This window comes from Nannospalax galili, unplaced genomic scaffold (genome assembly GCF_000622305.1).
Source record: "Nannospalax galili isolate Female #2095 unplaced genomic scaffold, S.galili_v1.0 scaffold406, whole genome shotgun sequence".
Classification (NCBI taxonomy): Eukaryota; Metazoa; Chordata; class Mammalia; order Rodentia; family Spalacidae; genus Nannospalax; species Nannospalax galili.
Window position 1 is genome coordinate 5,566,273 of NW_008357033.1, and position 13,482 is coordinate 5,579,754.

At 48.9% G+C, this 13,482-nt stretch overlaps 1 protein-coding gene across 9 annotated transcripts in view; it reads left to right on the forward strand.

Moving 5' to 3' along the window:
• The window catches only part of Hrh1 (histamine receptor H1), a 185,321-nt gene that overhangs the window by 73,675 nt on the left and 98,164 nt on the right, over positions 1 to 13,482 (forward strand). For 3 of the 9 annotated variants that reach the window (XM_029557086.1, XM_029557092.1, XM_017794823.2), the window contains exon 1: positions 12,445 to 12,865. The exons of 2 other annotated variants lie outside the window; for them this stretch is intronic. The gene's annotated coding sequence lies outside the window, so the exon portion shown is untranslated. 4 more of the 9 variants (XM_017794822.2, XM_029557090.1, XM_029557089.1 and 1 more) reach the window with 4 other exon arrangements.

Here is a 13,482-nt window from a genome sequence, read left to right on the forward strand (position 1 = left end):
TTGTCTATACAAAAGTCACAAGCCAGCACAGGCAACATAGAGAACCTGTTCAAAAAAAAAAAAAAAAAAAGGCAGCCATACCTCTGGGCAGATGCGCCTTGTAGATATATAGATTAGAAATTAGAAAACAAAAGGCAGGCTGGATTTCAGTCCTTTTAATCTGGTGCTTGTGTACAGGGAACAGCCCAGCTGTTCTTGGTAGCACTGAGGTGGTTACCAAGGTTTCTCTCCATATCTGGACTTCTGGTACATCTGACAGAAGAGAGATAATAGACTGCATGAATCTGTCCCCTAGAGAGAACAGAATAAGAGGGATGATTTCCACTCAGGAAGGAAAATAAGCCCTGTCTTCCCACTCTAGGCATGACTTTGTCTGTGGGTCCTGACTCAAACCTCACTCCTGCACACACCCTACAGCTGCAGTTTCACCCAGAGCTCAGGGTCCTTAGCCATACCTCTGCCACACACCCAGCTTGTTTATTCTTTTTGCTTCAGCAATGTTCTGCCTCTGTACCAGCACATCCTGGGACCCCAAGGACTCCCTCTATCCTCAGACCCTCTCACAACCATCTTCTCCAAGATTCCTCTCCATCTCAAAACTCTGCTCCCCACTCACTTCTTCTGTGCCCCCCCCTTGTGGGATCCCCACCAGCCTGCCCTCTGTCCTGGGTGCAGCCAGGTGGATTTTATTTTGGTGGTGCCCTCACAGGCTGTGTGGTTCTGCCAGAGTCACACAGCTGCAGCCTCAAGTGTCCTCATCTAAAACCTGTACAGTGTCATGCTTACCTGTTTCATGGCATGCCACAGAACTGAGAGTATGTAGGGCTTTGTGAGTGCAAGGTGCCAGGCTCTTATGAAAGGTTATACTACTATATAGGCTAGTATGTTTCTCTGCAGGAAAATAGCATGCGTATTCATAAGCAGCTGAGCTCTCCTAGATTTAGTTAGCAGTTCAACAGTTAAGGAAGTGTTTGCTGTCTTTGGAACATTCTCTCTGCCATCCCAGGCTATAAAGCCAATTACTAGAAGCCAGACCTTAAAGTCTTCCCTCCCTCCTGGACTCTCAGAGCCTTATTGCATGGGTCATGGGTATCTGAGTTCCAACTTTCAGACCTGGCTCCAAAGGCCTCAAGTCAGGGCCTCTGCAGGGGGACAGCACTGCTCTGAACTGCAGTCCCCTTGCCTGTGGAACGGGATCATAAGAGGACTTGCCTGAAAGATTAGCTGAAAAACCAAATAGGAAGCTCTCAGTAAGTGTCCATGATGGAGATGAGGATGGTGTGTTATCACAGTGAGTCACCCCAACGCTGCTAGTGACTCATAATCGCAATAGGAATGTCTGATCTCTCATAATTTGGGGAGTTGATGTTTGAGGAGCAGCTCTGCTGGGCAGTTCTAGCCCAGTCCCTCTTGGGCTTGGCCTTCAAGTTTTTAGATGTTTGAGGTGACTGAAGGGTTCCCTTGCAAATGGTCCACCCACCTACCCCCAGGTCAGTGCTGAATGTTGCTGAGAGACCTTGATTCCTTTCATGTAACCCTCTCAATGGAGCTCCTGAGTATCTTCCCAATGTCACAACTGGCTTATCCCAGTGGGTTATGTGAGAGGTTTTATTATCTGGAATGTAGAAGTCACATGCTGTTACTCTGCACTGCTCTACTGACCACACAGGTCCCGGTGGGCTCCATGAGCCCAAAGCAGGAGGCATAGGACATCTTGGAGATAAGCTGCCTCAGGTGATGCTGGAGACATTCTTTACCTGAGACCAGATGGAGAGCTATTGACTGTTGGTATGGCAGGGTTTGGGATCAGGTTTGTCTGGCCTAGATTCTGGACTCCAAACTACTTACCTTTGTGGTACCTGTTGACTTCATGCAAGCAGTCTCTCATTCACCAGCCCTTTCTGAGAAACTGCAGGATGGAACTCACAGCTACAGGCTGCATGGGGGAGGGGCCCAACCAACTGCCATCTCCTCTGGCTGCTAGTTCCCTGATATTTCTACACTAGAGAGAAAACTACCTAAATCTGGCAATCCCTTTCACAGAAAAAAGGTGGGAGGAATTATAAAACATGAACTGGTCTTGGAGCTGGAACCCTGTGGTGTAGGTCAGACTCTGGGTAGCTTTGGTAAGTCCCTTTCCTTTTCTAGGCCCAGCTTCCCTGCTTGTGTCTCTAAAGACCTTGCCTGTGCAAATAGCACCTACACTCAAATTTGTTGGACACCTGCTATGAGTACAGCAAGGACCAGGAAAGAGCCCCTGCTTGGAGTCAGTTACATTCAGATGGAGGAAAAGACTCAGCCATCCAGGAGAACTGAGAAGACAAAGTAGCAGATACAGGGGGTTGTACACAGCCAGTGAAGGCTGCTCCACTGGGCCACGTGAGGTGGATTGAGTGGTAATGAGGTGTCCGGGGGCAGAGCTGGGGATTGAGAACCCCTGGCAGAGATAACAGGTATCAGGGAGCTCCAAGGGTGGGGTGGAAATAGAGAGGGCCTGCAGAGCAGCAGAGGGGCCAGAGAAGAGTAAGGGGACATGAAGGCAGAGGAGGGCACAGGGGTCAGACAACACAGAGCCTTGTGGACCTTGGGAGTGTGTGGGCTTACCTCTAAGTGGGATAAGAAGCCTTTGGAGGTTTTTCATGAGAGTAAACATTGTGTGGTTGCAGGGTCCTTATTCTGCTGTGTGGGAAAGTGCTACAGAGGATAATGACTTACTTCTGATAGCTTATCTTTTTTCCCAGGATGGGAAGGCTGATTGACTTGGGGGACGGAGGGATGGGCATCACCACCCTGTATTGCTGAAACAATCCACCAGCCCCTGAGCTCACATCCATCCCACTCTGTGGAAACTAAGATACCTTTGTCACTTAAAGGCTCATTGACTGGCTTAATCTCACTTACCTGGCACCTAGGCCCTCCTGGTCTGGTTCCAGTCTCCCTTCCAGACCCTTCCCTGCTCCCCCAGCCCATCCAGGAGCCTAACTGCTCAGCAGTCCCTCAGTGTTTTGTTACTTTCTTGCCTCTGGAGCTTCCCTCCACCTGAAATCCAACTTTCTCTCTCCAAACCAAATCTTGTCTTCAAACACCTCAGAATTCGTTTTCCGTGAAGCTGTTTCATGTATCCTTAAGCTTGTTACTCTTACACTGGTCATAAAAGCTTTTTAAGAATATGTTTTTAAATTGTGGGAAAATAAGAATTTACCATTTTAACCATTTATGTGTATGATTTTACAGCGTAAGTGCTGCCTAGTGTTGTGCAACCATCACCCGCTGTCCATTTCCTGAATGTTTTCATCATCCTGAGTAGATGCTCTATGTCTGTATAAAAGCTTTTTAATGGGGCCCATATTCATTAGCACACTTTCAGTTAAAAGAGAGAAAACCCAAATATAAACAGGATTGTACCATGAGGATAATGCGTCACTCATGAAAAGTCCTGGTTAGCCTTTAGGCACGACTGGATCTAGACCTGACATAGCTCTCACATCTTTTTGGTTCTGCTCACTTGGGCACTGACTGGCTTCCTCAGGAAGGCTCACTTTGTCTTGGTGCATGGACAGCTCAAGCTTTCACACGTACCCTACACACACCTCCTCAGCAAACCCAGCAGAGAGGACACTTGGCTCCCAACAAAACCAGCATTTCTCTTTGACTTAGTGTGGCTTATGTGCTAGTGCCTGAACTAGTCTCTGGAACCAGACAGCTGGAATGTGTTAATTGGCCAGATCAGTGTCTCAGAGAGGAGACCACTCCCACTTTGGCTATAAGACCCAAGGGAAGCACAGAGTGCTTCTCTCTAGGAGAAACTGGGTTCTGTCTCAAGAATAAGGGAACAGAGATGGAAACAGGCAGAAACATCAGCTCCCCTACTTTTAGTGAGTAACTCCATGTTGGTGTAAAAGACAAGAACCTGGGACTCTCCTAGCTGTTCCCCTCCACTGCCCCTCAATACTGCCAGCTTCCAAAGCCTTCCTGCCAACATTCCTGGACACTCCTCTCCCCATTTGTGTGCCCCATGAATGGACACAACAGTCCCCATTCATCCTGTTCCCAACTCCACGTGCCCCTGTCTCCTGGGCTACTAACAGCCCTGCGGCCATTTCTTCACCACTGCCAGGGTCATTTTTTTTCAAGTTACAATTTGACCACCACTCTTCAGAGCCTCCCATGGCTTGCGTGTGAGACTGTTCCCGTCTGTGGCCTTCCTCTCTTAGGCACAACTCGAGCCTCTGCATGCTGTTCCTTGTGCCTGGAGGGCCTTCAGCCCTCCCTGTTCTTGTGCATTGAGGACATCGTCTACACAGCAATCTGTGAGGGATTTGCGAGCAAGGCTCCATCCATACCTCCTGCTTCCACACAGGCAGGGGATAGGGGGGTACAAAGGGTAGAGTGTAGGTGGCGTAAACCTCTAAGGAAAGGAGGACTTGAACCTGCCTCCTTGACATGACCTGAATTTGGAGAGAGACTCCAACATCCCCAGACGAGTCTTCGTGAGACTCGGTGTAGAATGGACCAGGGCTCCTCTCATCCAGAAGGGCTGTGTGGCTGAGTAGAGGAACCCCCCTCCAGTGTCTAACAGAGTTCTCTGTGCCCCAGCTGCTGCAGAACTAAGCACAGTTTCCTGAGCACTTGAGACACATCCAGCAGATAGCTGAGAGAGGGAACAAGGGACAACCTAGCAGAGACCTGTGTGAATGGGAACAAAGATGTCTCCACAGGTGCCAGTGTGGATATGTGACAGGCCCAAGGGCCCTCTGTGAAAATCTAAGAACTGAGATTCCTGGGATTAGTCTTCCTGTGTGTGGTGAGGGTCCCCACAGGTCTGAGAGGATGTCCCCCAAGCTGCCTTTCTTGCCTACCTGTGGACTGATTAGAGCCCATCCCACTCCTGGCACTCTCTTTCCTTGAGACTGAGAGCAAATGAGGGCAGAGTCTAAACCTCCCTAGAGTCAGTGGCTCCTGCCCCAGGGCCTAGCAGAGTTGTTAAAGAGCAACACTATGGTTCTCCAGGGAAACAGAGAAAGAGGTGAGCACCCACACCTGTAAAGTCCTGTGCTGTGTGCTACACACTAGCCACCATAGGAATTAGGAACATACACATCCCAGTCTATAGGTAAGCATACAACAGCTCACATTTACAGAGCCCTCGGCATGTGAGACTAGCTCAGAACCCTCCCCACCCCCAGTGAGCTTGATACATAATCTCCATTTACAGATAAAGAGACTGTACAGCTGTGAGTAGCCCACCCAGGAGCCTGCTGGGATCTTGACATAGGCAGCTAGGCCCACTGCCTGTGCTCCTTTCCCCAGCCCTATGCCCTGCCCCCAGCATGACCCCCTTGCCTGTCTCCCTCTCCCAATCCCCTGCCCATTGCCCTGGTGAGCCCTTTGCCTCCTTCATGCCTCTGACTTCCTTAATGCCCATGAGTGGGAAATGTTCAGTCCTCCCCGCTTCATTCTTTTGTTTCCATAGTACTTTCTTCCAAGGCTTCATGTAAGTCAGAGTTGGATTTATCTGCATGTGAGAGAAAAATACAAATCGAGAGTAACATAATCTAGAAAGAAGTTGTGTGTGTGTGTGTGTGTGCATGCATGTGGCTGTTCCATTGTATGTGTGTGTATGTGCATGCATGTGTCTGTTCTGCTGTATGTGTATGTACATGCATGTGTCTGTTCTGCTGTATGTGTGTATATGTACATGTATGCATGTGTCTGTTCTATATATGTGTGTATGTACGTGCATGAGTGTGTCTGTTCTGTATTTGTGTGTATGTATGTGCATGTGTGTGGCTGTTTTGCCATTCTAGTTTGTAGTTTCCCTTTCAAGATGATTCTGTAGCTCAAAATGACTACTAAAGCTCCAGCCACTGCATCTATATTCCAAAGACCAGAATAAAGGAAAATGGAGTCTACTTCTTCCCTTTAGCCTTCTCAAAAAACCCTACAACATTTTCCCCTTGTATTTCATTGGTCAGAATTCAGTCGCATGACCACACCTTACTGCAAAGGAGGCTGAGAAATAAATCCATTAGTTTATTAGTTGGAGACTAGTTATAGTAATAAGCTCCAGGCTCTATCACTTTGTTGCTTGACATGCCTGGGATGGCTTTCGACACCTTTCACCTCAGCTGGAGTCTCTTCTGTTAAGTGTGGTTTTTGATAAGTATATGCATTTGCTGGTACTGAAGGGGCATGTGCGTGTGTGTGTGTGTGTGTGTGTGTGTGTGTGTGTGTGTGTGTACATGTCTGCTGGGTCATGGAATACATTTATTTTCATCTTTTTAAAGTGGATGTATCAGTTGGTGATCTGATCAGTAAGAACTTTAATTGCTCTATATCCTTCTTTTTGTTTTAGCCATCTTGGTGAGTTTGTTTGTGTCAACCTGAATATCTTAAAGACAGATCCTTACCATCTTCACCTTCATACCCCACAGCTGAGCACAAGTTGGAGGTCTTTGAGATAACTACAAGTTGCATTTTTCTGGATTCTCTGTGGTCCACACCATGGACCTCTGCCCACAGCAGATCTCTAATAGCTGTTCCACAGAAGTAAATTTAAATTAAATTTTTTTTAATGTCTATGAGTGTTCTGCCTACATGGATGTAAGTATACCATTTGCATGCAATGCCCATGGATGCCAGAAGGGGGCGTTGGATTCCTTGGAACTGGAGTTATTGACAGTTGTTAGCCATCATGTGGGTGCTGGGAACCAAACCTGGGTCCCCTACAAGAGCAGCCAGTGCTCTTAACTGCTGAACCATCCCTCCAGCCCCAAATTTAAATGTTTTTTTTTTAAAAAAACTCAGTTCACCCATCTGTAAAACTATTAGGATCTCAAAGATCAATCAATTAGAATTTGGATATTCTTAAATGTCTATTTTATAAAAGTTGGAAAACCTATTTCCTTTAAAAATGAGATCCTCACCAGTGATAGCCAAGGCTCAGAGCTTTTGCTTTCTGTTTCTTCTGCATAAACACACAGATTCTGCATCTCAGTAGACTCTCATTATCCATAGCATTCTATAATCAGCCATTTTCACATAGTCATATGGGACAGACTTGCTTTTCTGTGGAAAAGCAGTTGGTAGAGACCCATCCTCAGTAAGTAGGTGGAAAACCTGGGCAGAACCATGGGAAGAATGTGCAAGTCATGAAACCACATCAAAGCCCCTCTCCAGAAAGCCAGGCCTTGAAGGGTCAGGACCCCAAAGCTCAGAGAGTTCTCCCCAGGAATTCACCAGTCTATAAGCTGACAGATGACAAGACTGAGCAGCTCAGAAGAAAAGAGATGCTAAGAAGCAGTCTTCTGCAATCTCACAGCCCTGGAGAGATAAAAATAAGTCATACTGAATACATTTCTGAGCCATTACATGTTCTTGTGCGGCATCTGCAAACATTCATGGAAGTCAGAGATCCTACCCATACATAGAAATGTGGCTTGGAAAGACACAAGAATACACAGAGTCTCACTCGAGGCTCACAGCAAATAGTCCAGACTCCCAGGATGGGCTTTTCTTACTGCAGGGCTCAGTGGCTGCTGGGACATACCGGTTCCTCTCTAGGACATGGGGGGGGGGGTGAAAGAGGAAGAAAGAGAAGGAGAGAAGGGGGAGGGAGAGAGGGGAATTAGTTTCACTTCTGTTCGTGATCTTCTAACAAATCAATGTGCTTTTATAAAAGAAAGCCAAGCACAAATCGTTTTATTAAAATTATTAGTCTTTTTTCTAATTGTCAAAGTAATGTAATCTGTTTTATAAAATTAGAAAATACAGAACAGTAAAACCAAAAGTATCCACAAATTTTCTTCCCATAAATTTTTGACATAACTCCTTTAAGATTTTTTTTATACTTAAATTGATATAGCTCCATAAATGAGTTCATACATACATGGTGTTTTATAACTTACTCTCTGACATACCATTAATATCATGAGCAGTTTTCTTATAATTCTATAGTCTCTAATAGAACATGCTCTTAACAGCTGGCTTCCAGTCTGTTCTATCAATGTGTCACAGTTTATTGAACCAGTTCCCTCTACTTGGGCATATGGACTATTTTCAATCATTTACTGTTACACATAAACCTGCAGTGAATATCTTTATACATATCTTGGTGATGTTGGTCATTATTTTCTTAGGGAAAGGGCTTCAATCTCCAGTTTCAGGTTGCTTTTCTAGAATGCTGTAGGCGCTTGTGCTTCTGCCACATTGTGCACACCAAAACTGTACACTTAGGAGAGGAGAGAGAAGACCTGCCTAGTGTGCCAGTTTGGTATCTGCCATTTTTGCTCATCTTCATTTAAATAGATCAGAGGCCTGAAGATGTAGCTAGGTGGTAGACCACTTGTTTTATATGCCCAAGGACCTGGGTTTGATCTCTGGTGCCTGAAGATGGATGGATGGATAGACTGACAGACTTCCCAGCATGTAGTCTAACCAAATTTCAAGTGGAGATATCAGAACACCTGTGTTAGTTAGCTTTCTATCACTGTGGCAGAATAGCTGAGAAGATCAACTTAAGAGAATGAAAGGGTTGTTTAGGCTCACAGCCTCAGAGGTTCACTCCATTACTTTGGACCAAAAGTGAGGCAGAAGTGCATGACAGTGGGAGCATGTGGAGAAGGAAGAGGCTGCTCACATAGTGGTGGCCAAGAAAAGAGAGGGAGAAAGAAAGAGGAAGGGGCAGGGGATAAAATATAACCATCCAATCATGCTCCCTGTGACCTACTCCCTCCCTCTAGGTCCCACCTCCTAACCCCTCCACCACCTCTCAAGAGTGTGGCCAGCTGGGGACTCGGCCTTTAATGCCTCGGCCTTTAGGGACATCCCAGATCCAAACTATTAACACCCAAGGCCAGGAACTCAGAACTGGGTGACGGCCAAGTTGAAAGACTGGTGACTAAAGAACAGGTGGTCCCCTCTGCTCTGGTCCTGAAGCATTCATGTACTGTCTCAAACTGAGCAGGAAAATGCTTTAGTGAAGGGCCATCTCATCTACTTTGGGCAGCTACATCAAAACAACCTCAGGGTTCTCTCAGCACCCTGAATGTTCTGTCCACACATCAGCTGTGATGGGTGGGGAGCTGACTGGGCACTCTGCCCAGACCTACCCATCCACAGCTTGTAGGCATGGCCTGGGAACCCAGCAGAAGTGGCACTCACTTCCTCCGGGTCTGGAGGGCTTTGTAAGTTTCTAGTATCTTCTGTACAAGGCAGACAACTTCCTCACCAGTGGGGGATTGCAAGTTGTCAGTCTACACTTCCAGTGGGATTTTTCCCTAGTCAGACACTAGATGTGTGGCTGAGGTGCCTTGGACAAGTCCCTTCTCTGGCTCTTACTCAGTTTCCCCATGTAAACAGGAAGAAGTTGGCCTGGATTTGGTGAGTTACAATTCTTGTTTCCCAGAGGAGGAAGGAAGGGAGAGGACTCAGTTACCAAGTACCTACCAGTGTCAAGAGCTACCTGAAGCTCTGCACAGGCCTTTGACCTCATCTCAGCAATAGCAATGGAGGGAAAGGCCATCAATGTCCTCCAGTGCCAACACTACATCATTCTGTTTATTGCACCACAGTCTGGGAAATCAGGGTAGCCACTCCAGGTCCCAGTACCTGACCCCACCCTCTAAGTCCAGGCATCAGCATGTGAGTCAGGCTTGGCCAATCAGAACAGCCACCATGCTTTCAGGATTCCAATGGGAGTTATCCCTGGGACTTTTGCTGGAGGCGTTAAGAAGAGGTGGTTCCTTTGCCAGTTGTCCATTCTTGCTTCCCTGTGGAAAGACAGCTTGTTAATAAAGTGGCCACAAAACACCTGAGACAGGGAAACAGACTCATATAAGCTTCTTGGAGCTTCTAAAATGAGTTATGCTAAATCCAGACCTGCCTCTTAAGCTTTGTGGTTCAAGACCAGTTTATGTTATCTGCAACCTCAAGCCTCATCACTCACATTCTAGACATGACATGGGCATTGTGTTCTCATTATATTACAGATAGGGAAACTGAGGCTCAAGATACAAAGTTCACGCAGAGGTAGCAATGGCAGAGTAGGCACACTCAATGTGCTTTCCCCCCTTACCTCTGGCTTCTGCTCTGGGACTCAGTCCCCCTTTCTTAATTTCTTCCACAAAGCGCCAAAGCAGGGGCAGGGCTGTGGAGTCAAACCCATCCAGGTTCCAGGCCTGGTTCCAGGCTTTCTGTTTGATCTTGGGATGACTTACTAGCTGACTATTTTTGGATTTTTGAAACAACGTCTCACTGTGTGGTCTAGGCTGCCTTAAACTCGAAATTCTTCTGCATCGGCCTCCCAGATGCTGGGATTACAGGCCTATAGCATCACATTCTGCTTCCAGCTGACTGCCTCAGCTTTCTCATCTGCAAACAGGATGAGGACAGAGCCTCCCTCCTGGAGCAGGTGCATTAACTTAGGTAAAGCTCTCCAAACAGAGCCTGCACAGGATTGAAGACATAGGCTAACCTTTATTATTTACCTGTGTGTTGCTACTTGTTAGAAAACGACCTATCCCCACCATACCTGGTCCAGGTTACAGTATAGCCAATCAGTTACAAATGCCACAGCAAATCCACAGTACCCTGGTCACTGGAGGCTTCAAATAATGTTTGACATGGTGTTTTTAAAATGCTGATTTTTCAAAAAATGCTGATCCCCATTGGTAGAGCAGGACTAAATCTGCCCCAGGAAGTGAAACTTTGGAGTGGAATTCTAAGTAATCCTTTGCTGACTTTCAAGAAGCAGAAAGAAGGGGATCCCAGGCATTTCTGAGGCTCCCTGCCACTCCTGCACACCCCACAGCTGTGGAGAGGAAATGCCTGTCCTTACAGTTAATAACAGGTGCAACTCCAGGCACTCACTCAGTACCAAAGGGTGCATTAGTCCCACAAAATGTAAATGCTGAGATCCAAGAGAGGCTACCAGAAGTGAGAGGAACTTTCTGTGGATGCTGGTGATCCTGGGTACCCTAAGGTACAGGTCAGAGAAAGGCATGAGGAACCCTTATCTCTGAATCATACCAGTCAAGGTTGATACCCAAGCCTGCAGCTGTCCTGAATTCAACCACATGTCTCTTAGGCTTTACTGATGGCTCTGGAACCTCACCTTGCAGACAGGTTCAGAGTCTAGGACCTAGTGTAGAACTGGACTAAGTAAGCCCTTTGTATAGATGACATTATGGAACTTTCTAACCACCCTGCTAAGATAGAGAATATGGCTTGGCCTTGGCCCTTGGCCAGGATGGACGCACAGTTGTCTCTGTGACCCTGTGCAAGTTACATAACCTCTCAGGCCTCAGTGTCCTCATCTGTAAATAGAGATAATACTGCTGATAACACTGATTCGTGGAGGAGGGAGCATCCCTAGCTCTGGGAAGAGAGTGTCATAGTATGGGTTACAGAGGTAGGCCCTAAGGACAGAAAGAGGACTACAGTCCACCTCCCTTATCTGTGGAAATTAGCCCCATCAGAGCTCCTGCCGTTCCCATGAGCACTCACCACTGCAGGTGGATTGGCCCCCTGCTGGAGGCAGGCTATCATCCCCCTGTAAGGCCTGGCACTTCCCTCCACAGCCACCGCCCTCCTTTCCCTGAGCATGGCCATCTGAAACTGTAACTGTGTACATCAAATGGGATTTTCCTGGCACTGTGGAAGAGAGGAAAAACCTCCCTCTCCCAGCTCAGGAAATGAAGGCAGTCGGTAAGAATCATCAAGTTCCTGGAGCTGGAGACCTGAGGCTGGCATACACACACACACACACACACACACACACACTATCCCCCCTCCCCCTCTTAGGTGCACAGGTTGCTAAGTGAAATCATAAGTGAAACTCGAATTTGGCTGGAAATAAATCAGCGCAAGGCCTTGGGTTCCAGCCCCGCTCCTGGGTGAGAAGTCATTGGGCAGAGAAACAGGAGGATGTGGGGTCCCAACCTCCCTGGGCCCATCCATCAGTGTCATTCTGCCTTTTCCTACTGGTCACTATCGTCTTCATCAGTCACTTGCGGCTCACTGGGAAGCACTGCCTCTATTCCACCATATTCCATCACTGCCTATCTGGTCTCGAGGTCTGCCTCGGCATGCCCGAGTGCGCGTGCGGTGGCTGTGGTGCAGGGCTCTCGCCAAGGTTCTGACCGGTCCTTGGCCTCTTTCCAAGCGCAAGGCGCCGACACAGACGCCGGGCCGGTGGAGCACTCTCGGGGACCTGGGCAGGAGGCGATGGGAGCTGGAGCCCGGGAGGCCCGCGGCCCCCGCAGTACCCTGGGGCTGGAGGCGGGCGGGCCCCTCGGCGGCTCCTCCCCCGCGCCCGCCCCCTCCCAACGCCCCGTGTGCTCCCGCCGCCCCTGCTGTAGCTGCCCCCGCCACGCACCCAGCTGCCTGACTGCCCAGGCCCAGGCACCGCCAAACTTTCCTCGGAGCCGGCGCGGGTGAGTCGGAGTGCGGCGTGGACAGGGGTGGGAACCGGGTCGCCGCGGCCCGCTGGGATGCGCTCTGGCCGGCCAGGAGCCTGGCATTCCTGTAGGGCAGCGGGGGGCCCTAGCAGCCGGTGGCACGAGGTGAGCGCGCTTGATGCCCTGGCGACGCGGGCCGCCTAGTTAGGGTGGCGGAGAGCGGCTGTCGTGAACCACAGCTGTGGCTGCAGCGCCCGGACGCGCAGACACCTGTGGCATCCCCCGGCTTGGCCAGGGTGCGCCTGCCAGCAGCTGCCTACGGTAGGGCGTCCTTCGGGGTTCCCGGAGCCGCCCCACGCCTGACTTGGATACTGACCTTGGATTCAGTCCATGAATGGAGTGTGATCGCTGTGACAAGCGCCGGGCAGCCAGTATTTTTCAATTCCTCCAGTAACTCCACGAACCAGGTACTAATATGCCCACTTTACAGAGGAAGATATTGAGGCTTAGGGAAGGAAAGCTGTGCCTCGAAGCAGGGATTTGAGCCCAAATTGGGCGTAGTTAAGTCATTTAAACTAGGCTCAACCCAAAGCATGTATCTGGATCTGAGAAGCCAGCCCGCCCTCCTCTCCTGGCAGACTACAGCACTGGGGCTGGGGACCAGCTCCTAAATGTAGGAGCGAGGATCCTTTGGGAGAAAAGGGTGACTGCTATGGCCAGGAGGTGGATTCTTGTGGCAGTAGTTCGTGGGAGCTGCTCTTTCGGGGCGAGGGTTGGGGGATACCAAATTCTGTAAGTTGTGCTAGGTTTTTCTAGAAGGAGCGCTGGAAGCCAGGAGCCTGGAGCTAGACCAGCAGCGGTTCACCTTTGAGGTGCCCGCAAGCCTGGGAGCTGGCGGTTCGGAAGGGGGAGAGATGCTCCAGGCAGGGTCGCTATCCTCCGGCAGAGGGCTCCCATCTCAGACCGAGCCAACCTGGGGGACCAGGCAGCATTGGGATAGGAGATTCCCTTGTCAGTGTCAAGAAAGGCTTGGAGGGCACATTCCATGATTTGGGAGTGGAGTGGGGGTAGGTCAGGGACAGGT